The sequence below is a fragment of the Notolepis coatsorum genome (assembly GCF_963971535.1).
Source record: "Notolepis coatsorum genome assembly, chromosome: 18".
Lineage (NCBI taxonomy): Eukaryota > Metazoa > Chordata > Actinopteri > Aulopiformes > Paralepididae > Notolepis > Notolepis coatsorum.
Window position 1 is genome coordinate 33,271,598 of NC_140182.1, and position 15,147 is coordinate 33,286,744.

Below are 15,147 nucleotides of genomic sequence, written 5' to 3' on the forward strand. Positions count from 1 at the left end.
GGGAAAAAGTTATGTTAACTGTTTAGCCCTTAACCACTGTGGTTACCCTCTCCTCTCCCGCATTCACTGAGAGCTCAGAGGACGACTGATGCACAAATCAACTGAGCCAATGTTTTTTTTTTTATTGCAAACCAGAATGGGCTTTTGTCCCTTAAACAAAAGGTTTGGAATTTTTTTTTCAATGGGTTTATTCTGCCAGGTCGCTTGACCTCGCAGCGTTAGGTCAGATGTTCTAGTGTTAAAGGTGTAATCCTGTCAAACAGAAACCTCTAGATCAGTGCTTCTCAAACTACGGGTTGCGACCCAAAGTGGGGTCGCATTGGCAACTAAAAAAAGAAATCAAGAGAAAAACCAACAAGCCCAACTCAGATCGAGTTTTCCACCTGGCAGCTGTGTATTTGCCATGTCTCGCTCCTTCATCAACGGAGGCCGACGCAGTATTCCAATACACATCTCACTACATCCTGCACATTTATAATCGCAGAGGCCACGTCTGGTCTTTTGTGTAACCTGGACTCGCAATGGATAGGTTAGTTGTCAGAAGCGGTGCCAGTTGACTGATGAAATGGGCTCTGCTCATAAATAGCTGCTATACCACACTGAAGTGAGGTGGCTATCTCGAGGCAGAGTATTAAATCGCCTTTTTGAACTCAAGAGAAGAAGTGCGAATTTTCCTTGCAGACAAAAACAACCAATTGGCAGAGAAATGTGCTGATAATGAATGGCTGGCACAGCTGGGATATCTAGCCGACATCTTTGACCGCCTCAATGTGTTGAATCTGGGACTACAAGATCGGGACACAGAGTTGTTTGGACTCGCAGCTAAAATGGAGAGCTGGATTAAGAAACTCCGTTAGTGGCACTCCTGGATAATCAGATGAGACTTTGGGGTATTTACTCTGCTTGATGGCTTTTTGTAGGAACAGAATGTTGCAAAAAATTATTTGAAGCCCATCATCTGTAGCCACTAGAAGGGCTCATTGAACAATTTCGGAGAGAGAGCGTGGACAATTTGGACAACTGGATCAAAGATCCGTTCTTCATGCATGACGCAGCAGGCCACTGTCTGAACAGGAGGTGAGAAATCTTGTCCCCTACGCATCAACATACCTCTGTGAGGCCGGATTTTCAGCACTGACATTAATTAATGAAAAAATAAATACAGATCTCGCCTCACAGTAGAAGTGGATCTCCGCCTCCGCCAAAGCGCATGTCAACACATTTTCTTTTCTTTTTTTTTTATGTTTTCTGGCAACATATTTTGGCTAAATATGCCTGATTGATAACATAGTGCTGTAATTTCATTTTCTAATACATATGCATGATCAAGTTCAACAACATGTGCTTTTATTTTGATATTCCTTATTTCCATGTTGAAATTACGCGATGCATTAAGTGTGGGGTTGCCAAAAGAAATCCTAAATAAAATGGGGTTGTGGTATAAAAAAGTTTGAGAACTCCTGCTCTGGACAAATGTGCGCCCCTTAGTGTTGCTTTTTTGTTTTGGTCTGATGTGTGGTTTGGAGTTTAGAGGGAATAGGGGAGGGGTTGCCATTTGCTAGCAGTCAGCAATAACTACCCCTCCCCTCTCAACTCCAACCCACACCAAGTGGGGCTCTTTTTCCCAGAGATTTCCGCATTAGATTGTGCCTTCAAGTGGTGGAATGACCGATTTGTTTACATTCAGATTACAGATTGCACTTTTAAAATGATGAAAAAGTACAACATATACAAAACAAAAAGATGCAATACAAGTATACTGTCACACAAAAATAACGACAATAATGCCATACTTTAATCCAAGGAGGGTAGCTGGACAGGGGAGAGAAGAGATATGGGGATGCTGGAGGATAGGGGATTTGGTTGGGGTTGGGGTGAGATTGGGTAGTGATGGAGGAGCCTCAGTGGGGCTATGTTTATCTTCTGGGGTGGTAGTTTGACTCTATCTCTCCTGGCAGAGGGCCTGTCCAGGGGGTTATAGGGTCAGTCAGCAACACAGATCGATGGGATGAGTGGGTACCGAGAGGCTCCATGCTAATACCTTGAAGACAGCCGAATCCCTGCAGAATTACACAATCCATCACCCTGCTGAGAGGGGGAGCAGGGGGGGGGGTGAAGAGGGGGAGATGGAGAGAAAGAGAAACACAGAGTTGGAAAGAAAAATGCAGAGGGTGGAGCATGGGGGAGAGAGTGATAGAGGAGAGCGAGAGAGAAAGATGGACAGAGTGAAAGATGCAGACAATGAGAGACAGATGCACAAAGAAAAAGACGGGAAGATCAAGAGCTCAGAGAGACTCAATACATAAACACACAGGGAGAGAGAGAGACATACACACAGAGACAGCCCTTATGCTCCTCTCTAGTATCTCCCAGGTCTGATTTAAATAAAAGTGCAAGGTAGCAGACAGGAGGTCTCTGTAGGGGGCAGCCTTCAGACAGAAAGATAAATGTTGCGTCTGCTGGGGACTCGTGGGATGCAGGCATGTTAATCCATATATTACATATGACTGTCCCCAGCCCCCATCCGCACTCTGCTGATAACACCATAGGAACTATTGATTGGCCCCCCCAGTCCTGACAAGAGTTTCTTAAATGAGATATTTCATCCTCAGAGTCCCCGACTAAGGATTTGTATAGTCGACTTTGATTGGCCGAAATTTGCTGATAGTCGACTGTTTTTTTTGGGGGGGGTCGCGTGTATATTTTCCCCAACAGAGTTTCACTTCCGCGTTCGGTTTGCGCGATCTGATTGGCCACTGATGTTTTTTTCAGCGTCAATCGCGTTACTCCTAACAATCGCGCCAGCAAGCTGTTACCCTAACCCTAACCATAACCAACTAACCCTAACCCTAACCTTAACCAACTAACCCTAACCCTAACCTTAACCCTAACCTTAACCAACTAACCCTAACCTTAACCCTAACATTAACCAACTTCGAAAGAGAGCGACTTCGAAAGAGTCGCCAAGCTTAACCAGTTTGTTAGGAGTAACGCGATTGGCGCTGAGAGAAACGTCGGTGGCCAATCAGATCGTGCAAACCGAACGCGGAAGTGAAACTCCGTTGGGGAAAATATACAGACGGGGGGTCATTCCATTTGGGCTGTGGGGGGTGCTTAATGTCTGAAGAAGTCGACTGAAGGCGTCTTGTCCTCTGCGAAAGCATGCAATTGGTGGATACATCTTGATATGTCTAGTGTGTGAAATCCTCTTTCAGTGCCTCTGTGCCCGTTTTCTTAGGCAGTTAGCCTCGCTGGTATGTGCGCCATTAGCGTTAGCCACGCTTCTAGGCCACTTTGCTTTTGGAAAGAATGATAAAAAAAATTATTATAATAATTATAATAAAAAAAAAAATGTACTGGACTACGACTCCTTTAGATAGATTAGTCGACTATTCCAGGGGTTCCCAAACTTGTCAGGCCGCGACCCCCAAATAATGGTGTCAGAGAGCCGCGACCCCCACTATTATAGGAGGTAAACACATTTAATTTTTTTTAAATACAAAAAAAAAAAAAAAAAAAAAATTTAATAAATGGAAATGTATGGTTGAAACATGCACCCGTTCAAACGCACACACACTAATAAGCATTGGAGGCTTTTAACCAGGGCCGGACTCGGGAAATCATTCAGGCCAGGAAATATAGTGCAAAATATAGCCCCAGTCAGGCCACTTTTTAAGCAGGGGGTCTGGGGGTCCCCCACCAGAAAATTTCTTGTTACAAAGACTTCATTTCCTGCATTCTGGTGCAGGATTTTTTTTATTTGTACCCTTTAAATGCCAGTGTTTGTGATGGCATCACAACTTATTGTTAAAAAACAGGCTAGCATATGTATGATTAGCAACAACACTGATTTTGATGGATTTTCTGTTTTTTTGTAATGTCAGATTTAAAATAATACAATCTTTTATTCAACTTCAGCCCTGATCATAACACCACATATTAATTTTATAATTCTAACCCTTTAAATGCCAGTGTGTGTGATGGCATATATTTGCAATATATCAAATGCAAAGTAGATTTTTCTGGGGGGGATTATTACAGGCTAGCATGTGTCAATGATTAGCAACAACAGTTTTTTGTAAGGGTCCCGCCTCCACCAATCACAGGCGGCTCCCTTTGTGTGTGTGTGAGAGCAAGAGAGAGAGAGAGAGAGAATAGGCTTGTTCGAGATGGGATAGGCGGACGCAGATCTGCGCAGGTTTCACTACTGCCTCGCCAAGCGCGTTGCATGGCGGTTAGAATGTTGTCCGACTTGCTCTGAAAATCTGACGAGGCGAGGCGTGGAACTCCCGCGGGAGCGAGCCACAAGCAGCCTTCAGAGCGAGGCGCCACAGTACCTCTCACTCGGCTGCTCCCGGCTGGGAAGCGACTTGCTATGGTCGGGCAAAGCGCCTATTGGCTCAGAAAAGTTGTCAGTCACCAGCCACGTGACAGCCAGGGAGTTATGAGACGTTTGATTGATTGATTGATTGAAAACTTTATTATGTTATGCGTTATCATCATATCTTTATCATCATGATAAACTTCAAGCTGTCAGACACACACACACACATACACACATGCGTCGTCTGTTTTGCCTCAATACTGTATATATATCTCTGTTTTGCCTCAATATACACAGTATACATATATATTATATTGATGCAAAACAGAATTATTCAGCAGTGTGTTGTGTGTGCGTGCGGCCAGGAGCGCGCAACAAGATGGTATACATTATGGTATATGAATAGTATATTCCACTATAGCAGTATATGGTGTGCTGTACATTTGAATCTGATCTAATTTTGCACACGGCCATCGCATTATAATAAGCTGGACAGGTGTGTAATGTGTGTGTGGTGACGTGAAAGCGTATCTGCCATGCGAGACTAGGCGAGAGGCTCTTGTGAAATCGGCAGTGTCCGCCTTTTTAACTCCTCCCCCGGCTTCACTCGGCTACTCTCGTCTACTAGTCGAGGCAAACCGAAATCCATCTCGAACAAGCCTAGAGATAGTTCTCCAACTTGTGTGAGTTGCAGTGATCTCCTGGTTGTTCCCCACCTAGGTTATCTAACTATTGCGCTGCTGCAACTAGAAACACTGGCCTGGCCTGCTTCTAAGTTCAATGGCCTGACTGCATAAAAAAATAAATAAAAAGATTCTTCTTCTTTGGGAACCCCTGGACTATTCGACTACTCGAGGTCAGCCCTACAGAGCACCCCCCCTCTCCCACTGTATACATTCTCTAACCGTGGACCCAGAGACTGGCCAGGTGAAATGAAATAGCAGTGTGGTCTTTGCCTGAAGAGCGGCTGGGTTTGATGAAGAGGTGACTTTTACTGTGAAGGGGCTCTGAGGAGGCCAAGTCGACTTCCTGTGACAGAGCCATGGTGAAAACTCTTCACATATGTTTGAACCGGGAAACTGAAACAAAAACATTATCATTGAAACATTAACATTATGGTTCTTTAGAAGTTCTCTACTGGTCCTCCAGCTACGATCTGGCTCACACTGGTTCGTTGGGTTTATCCGCCAGACTGAAGTTCATTTAGAAAGTCATTTTCTTTAACCTATTTGGTGAGTGCTTTTGTTAACCATAACACATAAACACTCCTTGCTTGTCAGGAGTTATATTTGCTTGTTACAGTACATTATTCCAGGTTACCAGCAGCTAGCTAATATTAAGCATAAAATAAGCAACTGTCTGTTGTAGCCTATAGCTCTTCGGGTTTTAACTATAGCTTATATTTTCAATAATTATAAGATATGACATGTGACAACACCCTGACTGGGTCTATGGAAGGTGGTTGGGGTTACATTTTCATTTGAACGTGTTAAGGTTTTCAAATTAATCCGAAAGAATTCACACGTTAATAATGACAGCCCTAAATTGCATGGGTGTTGAAAATACTTGCTTAAAACTTTTCCAAGAAACATCTGGCAACCAGCGGGCAGGTGCTTGAAGACAAGCTATTTACATATTGCTTGTGTGCTGTACCCGAGCTCAGAGATAAGCATCTGCTTATCAAACATCTGCTCCTACGTATCTCTTGTATTACGTCTGCGGACTCGGGCACCGTGCTTAAGTCCTCAAACTCTGAGTAAGTGCCTGGCCTCAAGAGGGGGGGAGAGCAGTGCTCACTCTCTTCTGCCTCCCAAAGTTTTCTCTACAGCATCCATCAAAGCCAGTGTTTTCTCGGCAGGGAACCCAGCTCAGCCCCTTTGTTCTAGCCATCTTGCACACTGAACTATTGGAAGTCCCAGGCTGGGCTCTCTGTCTGCTCTCTCCAGTCTGTGCAGTTCATCCATATTCCCTTTGATTCAACTCCCCCATACTCAAAACTCACACCCTTACTTTGTTCCCTCTACTGAGTAGTACATGCAGGACCGTTTCTAACCTTTTGGGGGCCCTATGCGAAATGTTGTTTGGGGGCCCCTATTTTGTGAAACTATGGTATTCCAAACCCTTTAACCTCTTAACTCATTGACCGTCAAGCTCTTTTCCCATTTTAGCGATGTTTGCGGACCCATCGTGTGTTCTGTATTATAGCTATGGAAACAATAGTATGGCTCATTTGACAGGCATTGTTTATAGTCCAAGACTGACTAACCAGTTCATTTCTACATACTGTAGTTTGTGCGCTATTCCATGCTAAACATCGCCCCTTTCCAGAATAATCCAGTCTTTTTTCATAGATAGATAGATATGACGCTGTTACGATGGGGTAGGTGTGTTGGACCCAATTGCAGAGTTGAACATAGGAGGCGGAATGCGATAGTTGTTCTTTCACAATTAAACAGTTTCTTTATTGTGAACATGAAGCATAACACGACAAAACAAACTTTGAAACAGGGAAAGAAAAGGGAAGACAATAGTCTCCAAAAACAAGGAAGCAGTTCTAACTCGAACTGAGAAATGTTTGCAGGGCAAACATCCACACGATAAATACTTTAATGAATAAATTAATACTAAATGGACAAAGCACGACACCAACCTTGGTATCACAATTATGCTCCCGACGTGAGCGATAACAAAATGCTTTCAGAGTACTTACATCTGTGATCAGAGAAGAACTGACAACGAATAGCATACCAGAGGAACATTATGAAGGAGAGTAAACTACACACAGCAGGCGTTAATTAGAGCAATCAGGACAATTTAGAAGAGAGGAAATGGTGAAATACTCCAGGGTGACGCCAGGGCCCTCATTTATCAACAATGCATAGAAAGTGTTCTATTTTCGTTCTTAACACTTTGAGCGCCAGCCGTGTTTTCCTTTTTACCGGCTGGAATGCCACCATCCACGGCCAATGTTAACGTTAATATCGCCTAATCTATGTTTTAAATTATGGCTATGTGTCTAATCTGCCCGTCGCTTATCAAATAATCATTTTCCAGTCAACATTGTCAAGGCAGATTGTTTTTTTATCGCTTCATTTCCGTTTGATAGCATTTTGAAAATCACCCGTTTTCGGGGAAAAAACAAGCCATGCCTATAATCGCCTTTTACTGGAATATTCCAGAACGTTGTCATTTGTCGGCCTATTTATGAATCGTTTTCAAATAAACGCTAGATGATCGATAGTTGTGTGCCGTGCGCTGATAATCGCTGCTCTTATTTCCTCATGGCTTTTACAGTCAAAACAGCCATATCACATATCACATAAACGCTTATATATCCGTGAAAACGAGTCTGATTATCCTAACACTGATAACATAGATTCCTTACCTGAGGTCAGATGGTATCCAAATGGTTTATTCCAATTTCCGATCGCCATTCGAAAAAATCGATAATTGTATTGATCCATCGTGTGTACAGTATAACCAGTGTGCGAACCATATCACAATTTTCGGGGGAGCTCTCCATCAATTTGATTCCAAATCGCGACGGATTTTCCTTAAATGTTCTACCTGCTAATATGATTTGTAGAGGCATACAATCTATTTTGATGTCGGTATTAGGTATAGCCCATATAAATTATATATGCATAGCCTACATTATGCAACAGTAATTTGCGCATAACGCAGCATGGCACAGACATGTCAAACGGAGCCCCGCGAAGCATGCATACAGTAAACAACTTGATCGTTAATATAACTGTTGTCCTTGTATCTTTACGCTTATGAAAACATTTAATAATATTTATAGGCTATATACCCTCGTTTGGCCATAATAGCCTATTCTCAAATGGCCAAATCTCCTCGCTGACGGACCCATGTATAGCCTATATCATATTCCTATATGTCTCCAAGGAATCGTGGGGCTCGCTCGGGGAAGAAAGGGAACCCCTGCTATAGCCTATCCTTTATAATATTATATGCTATTTTATTTACAGTAGTCTATTTATGATTTGTTTCCATAGCCGGTCTCAGTTATGATGTGGCTGAGATGGGATCGGGATTAATGAAGCTGATAGGAGACTGCTTCTCGGCTATACGAATTAAAGCCACGATTGAAAATAATGTACTTCCTTCTTGACAATAGCATATACTATAACAATTAGGGATGTCCCGATCGCCTTTTTTTGCTTCCGATCCGATCCCGATCATGTGATTTTAAATATCTATCGATCCGATCGTTTCCGATCCGATCTTTCACATTAGTAATCAATTTTGACGCATTTTTGTCAGAAACTGGCAGAGCGAGACAAGCCCATCTGTTGCCTATAGTCCGGGGCGCGAGCGCGGAGGCTTTTGTTATTACATTCACCCTGAGAAATGTGCTTCTGCTTCATATGAGAAATATTAAAAGTTTCAATATATGTTTGCACATTAGTATACATTCAGTGTTCGACTTACGTAATGGTCCATTCTGGTCTGAAACGCAGACGATAATCCTCAGTCACGTTATCCTCCAGGTGAAAAGTTAGTCTGAAAACTTCGCCTCCAGCCTGTCCTCCTTGCAAACATTGCAACTGGCTTGACTTTCTATTTTAAAATGCTTAGTTCCAAACCTCTGACATTAAGTCTAGCTGCTCAAGTCAGTGGATATTAACCGTGTTTCAGGAGCGACGTGTTGTACTGTTGTTGTGATGTGGAGCGTGTAGCGTGTAGCCGGTCTAAATTAAAGGGGATGTGTTTGTTGCAACGGTGTAAATTAAAGGGGAATGTGTTTGTTGTGGACAATTATTCTGCTCTGTGTGACAATAAATACATTAATGATGATATATTATATGTAATTTAAAACCAAAACTAAGGCCTCCGTATGAGTTTAAGACGTGGACATGGTCATGTTTGTTGAATAAAATTTTTCTTTTTTTGACTGCCGATTTTTATTATTATTTTTTCCCGATCCCCGATCCTCTGAAAAGCACGTGATCGACGCCGATCCCGATCACGTGATCGGATCGGGACATCCCTAATAACAATAATACGAGAGTACAAGAACAATGAATCTCACTGCCATGTAGCCTACGCCATGTATAGCCTGCCTATGTGATCAACAGTGATGGGAGTAACAGCGCTATAAATAACGGCGTTACTAACGGCGTTCGTTTTTCAGTAACGAGTAATCTAACGGATTACTCTTCCAATCTTAATAACGGCGTTACCGTTACTGCCAAAAAATGCAGCGCGTTACTATGATTGAAGTTTTTTTTTTTTTTTTTTATATCAGACAGATCTCTGCGCCGAGAGGCATTCTGTCCTTCCTTGGTTAGTGGGCAGCGCGCGAGTTTGGGTAAAATGTCATGGTAAGCCCATCAGAGGTAGAGGTTGAGGTGGGCGGGTGCCTCCAGAGTCTGACACACAGCGACACAACACACGCGACTCAGTCAGTCCGTGTACGTTTTGATAGTTGGTTTGGCGGCCAAATAATCCTAAACGAATCCAACGAACAACACAAGCGAGCAGTCAATGACAGACCGCGGGTCCATGAGCGTTTTTTGTTCACTCTTCTGTTAGTTGTGTTGCAGCGCAGGGCACTGCAGTAGTGGAGGCTACAGCCTTATCAACATAGTGCTGTCTTCAGGTGCTCAGACTCAGAGATATACATATCTGTATGTCATGCATGTATTCAATGGCATGATTAGATTAGTTTAGATGATTAGATTAGATACTTATATCTGTATTTTGTGTATGTCATAAATGTCATGAATTGAAAATGGTGGACCCTGATGTAAACAAGACGAAAGTCTTTCTCTGGTCTGCATCCCCTTAACAATTGTGTGTATTGAGCTGTACTGTACTGTACCCATTCTGCAATCTGTTAATTAAAATGTTCAATCAATCAGTATATATTTCTTATTTATTTTTGGTATAGTGCATAGTGCATAGTGCAAGCATAATTTAATGTTGCCCAGTTGTGGCCTGTTGAGGGGCAATACATATCAAAAGTTCCAAAACATCTATTGTATCTGTATTTGTATGATCCACTATATAAACATAGTAATTATAATATCTACATACATGGCATTTGATTGGAGGCTAATCTCACTTTGTCCCACAGCAACATTAAAATAGTTTAGATTTGTGTATGTTGTTTATGTAAAAAAATTACTTGAAAGTAACGCAATAGTGGGCGGTCAGGTGGCGTAGCGGAGATTGCGTTCGTCACCAACACCGGAGACGCTGGATTCGCATGTTCGAATCCAGCTCACAGCTCCGGCGTTGTCACCAGCTTGGCTGGCCGTTCACACTAATACAATTGGCTGTATTAGAGGGTGGGAAAGCTGGCGGGGTGGGTCCGGGTCGTTGTAAACAGCGACTCCTACAGTTCGGTCGGGGCGCCTGCTCAGCGCGGATAGGATCTAAGGGGGGTAGTGTGATCCTTCCACACGTTACACCCTCTCAGTGAGAGTCCGCGCTGCCAGGTGAAAAGAAGCGGTTGATTGGCTAGACGTGTGTCGGAGGAAGCACGTGATAGCCTCCACTCTCCCAGACCGACTGTGGGGGGTAAGTGCGCAGCGACCAGGAAGGGGATTGGGAATTGGCATAACGACTAACATTGGGATGGGAGAAAATCGGAGGAAAAAGGAGGGGGAAAAAGATAAAAAAAAAAAAAAAGTAACGCAATAGTTACTTTCTGAAGTAACTAGTTACTTTTATAATTTTTAACTGAGTAAGTAATTTAGTTACTTTTTGGAAGAAGTAACTAGGAACTGTAACTAGTTATTTTTTAAAAGTAACTTGCCCAACACTGTGAACTTGAATTCCATCATCATATTTATATGTTGTGTCTGTCCACTATGTTTGTTACTTTGTTATTTTTTCTCCCTATGTAAAGCGACCTTGGGTCTCTTGAAAGGCGCTATATAAAATGAAGCTATTATTATTATTATTATTATTATTATTATTATTATTATTATTATTATTATTATTATTATTATTATTATTATTATTATTATTATTATTATTATTATTATTATTATTATTATTATTATTATTATTATTATTATTATTATTATTATTATTATTATTATTATTATTATTATCACATCTGTGCGGGAGCTCACAAATACTGTGTTAGTCTCAGCGAAGTTTTAATGGAGGTCATCTATTCTAACCAACAAATTGAAGTAGAAAGCATTTCGTTGTGACCAATCTTATTTGGAAACATGACACACAAAATAATAGTATTTCGCTTTTTATTTTAAACAATATTTAATCGCGTTTGGAGGTGGGTGTTCTGCGTCTGCCCCCCCCCCCCCCGTGCCAAACAAGCAGGCCAACCTCTTGTTCGCGCGTGAGCCCGTTATAATTACACTACTGTCGCTATTTTACAATTAACACTTTGATCGCCATGGTTAAATTCATAATTTACCATCCCTAGCCAGCTCTATTTGTCTATGGAGAAGTTCCCCTTCTTTGCAGGGCTATAACTTTTTAAATTCTATTGCTAAATTGACATTATTATGGCCCATTCAATGTCCTATATGTATTGTTCAGGGTGTAGCAACGTTATACTTTTTCATTCACATATTCATACTAAAATACGGTCTAAAGTATAAGTATGTTTTTATCGTTTTCTGCAGCTTGCTCCAGAACTTGATTTATATCCCCAAATGCACTATATTGATGATCAAATACAGTTTGGTAGCGATCGGTGCCAGATGAAAAATTTCAACTGGAGGTACTTCTAGAAGTTACTACGTATCATCTGATATTGACCGGATGGGCGGGGGGTCGTTTATAATTCCGTGGGCAACGTTATATCATTTGTCTAGTGTGGGTCATATGGTCATCAGAGCAGTTTATATGGAACACGTTAGAAAATAACGCTGGATCTTACCGTATGTTCCTCGCGCCGTTGGACGATCAGCTTGGAGTAGACAGTTTTCGATTATGGGATGTTGATATAGATGAACCATTTCCAGGTTGTATAATACTATATACGTCCAAATAACGTTGTTTATTGAGTTAGGGCGAGCGATTGATTATCCAGTGTGTTGAGATGGAGTCCGGCTACCGATCGCGAGTGCCCGGGATGAAATATGGATGAGCACTTCCTGTTCCTGCCGATCGGCCACCAGATGGCGCTCTTGAACCGTTGGACAGTTGAGTGGAGCTCACCAGTACATCTCATGTCTCCGGAGGAGAAATATGATTTCGATCACAGATTTTTGAATTATTGATATCAAAGAGTTACGGCGTCTTCGGCAGAATAAACATGGCTAGGAAAGACGTCCAAAGGCGTTTTCGGCGATTAAAGTGTTAACTATAATGAATTACGGGTCATACAGAACACGCCAGTGTTGAAACTAATGCACGGAAGCTTATTTCCGCGTTGTAGTCTTCATATTCTACCGCTGGGCGCCAGGTACGCATGCTCTGAGCTGTGCGTAGATATACGCACAAAGTCAAGCACACGTTCAAATTGATAAGTCCCACACTTTGCTTAGAAATTATCATACGCACGGGTTACGCACATATCTGTGCGTACGCATAATCGATAAATGAGGGCCCAGGGCTTTTGCTACCAAGTGAGAGCAAAAGCCCAAACGTTACATGACGCGTTATATGCATTATGCCCAAATCGTTCGGGTTGCTCGCCTGAAACCCCCAATACTTCCAAATCAAAGACATATACCATACACATGTGTCTTCACAAAATCATCGAGGGGGGGTCGTTTTAACTCGAAACTGCAATTGTTACCAAAAGCATGTTTTAGGTCCGGTAAAATACGACACTGTGATCGGTACAAAAACATGTTTTAGATTTGGTAAAATAGACATAGAATAGACCTTACCTTAGCCAGAAGGTACTCCAAAAACAATAATCCCTGTGATCCCATCGCGATTACTCGTGTATATGTGTATACTCGTGTATATGGGAAACGATAGGTTTGAGGCGATAAAATCTCCAAGCAATCGCTCTGGGGGAGGAGTTATTGGAGACACTCCCCACACTAAAGTGGCCCCACACTAAACTATCCCAGTTCAAAAGGTAGGTGATACTGCCACCTGGCGAGATTCGATTCATGTCATCGCAATTCCAACATAGGCGGCACGGTGGTGTTGTGGTTAACACTGTCGCCTCACAGCAAGAAGGTCCAGGGTTCGATTCCCGCTTGGGGACCAGGTTTCCATGATGCCAGGTACCCAGGTGGGGTATCTCCCAGGCCTTTCTGTGTGGAGTTTGCATGTTCTCCCCGTGCTCGCAAGGGTTTCCCCCCCGATAAGATAAACCCAATGGAAAAACATGCACAACAACAGATCGCTAACGCTGTGGCGTCCTTGACGAAGACGGACAGGAACACTTGGATTGGTCCCCTGGCGCGGCTCACGTTGACGCCTGTCTGCTCCTGGCTGCCCTTGGGGGGGAAGGACGACGGGATGGGTTAATCGCAGAGACGAATCGCATCGGCGATTCTAAAGAGACAATGCATGCGTGTGTGTTCCGGTGTGTGTGCTAAAAACTAACCGCTGTGTGTACCGCTAAAAACATTGAGTGTCGTTGCATGCCGAATAAAGACCTCTGCAACAGGTCCTGCATTATTATTATTATTATTACATTATTATTATTATAGGCAGCTGTGCAAGGGAGACCCAGGGAGCTCCGGCCGAGTGTTTAGAACGGGGATCAAAGGAAAAATATCAAAGGATCCAAAAACTAGTATACTCATTTTTGGCGCAGAAAGAGTTAAGCCTGAGCGGTCCGGTACCGGTACGAGATTGATATCACACCATAAATCCATCTATACAGAATGTATGAATTAATGTTGCGTTTCTTTTTCAAATGTAGCCAAGAGTAAAGACCCTAACCCTGTCAAAACAGCAGTCAAAGTAGGCTTGGGCGGTATAATTTGGGGGGGGGGGGCGGAGCTAACAATATACTCGTTATCACCATACATAACGCTTATATTGAAACACGTTGACATTGGGGCCGTTCTTTCAACCTAAAAGTGCACTTTCTTCAACCTCGAACCTAAATTACTTAGCAACCCGTGTTACCAAGTAAACAAATCAGCGCGCACAGCCAAGACACACAGATATGAAACGAGTCATATGGAACAAATAACGTATAACGGAGGCTGAAATTAGAGCAAAATAAGTACACAACCACATTATTTCAACCTAATAAAACTATGTTTATTGTCATTGTTTTAAGAACACAAGGTGACTTGGTAATACTCACATTTTGAGTAAAAAGAATCCCAATGGTCACAATGGTGACCGTAATAATGTTTTTGTTATAAGGCTCTGAAAATGTTACTGAATGATGTATCAATGTATTTCCAGCTAAATTGAAATAATAAAGGGTCTCAATTAAATATGTGTAGTGTCACATGACCAACTGAGGCTGCGTTAACATGATGGCACACCCTCCTCCAATCCCTCCACCGGAGCAAGGCCAGAGAGAGAGAGAGGAGAGGAGAGAGAGAGAGGAGAGAGAGAGAGGAGAGGAGAGAGAGGGAGAGGGAGAGGAGAGGAGAGAGAGAGAGGAGAGAGAGGGAGAGAGGGAGAGAGAGAGAAAGACGTTCAAGTTAACACGCCATGTGTAGGAAAATAAACAGCTGCCGCAGCCTACCTGAGATCCCTGGCACTGTTTTGCTTACTTGGTCCCTTTAAGCTGCACACCGGAGCATCTTTTAATCCAGCTGTTTGTTGTTCTCTGATATTTTCAGACATTTCGTTGATGCGTCGCTCGACACTTCGAGCTGACATGGGGATATCTTTTATCCTTGATTTGATTGTCTCTTTGTTTGGCAAGCCTTCAACATAAGTAC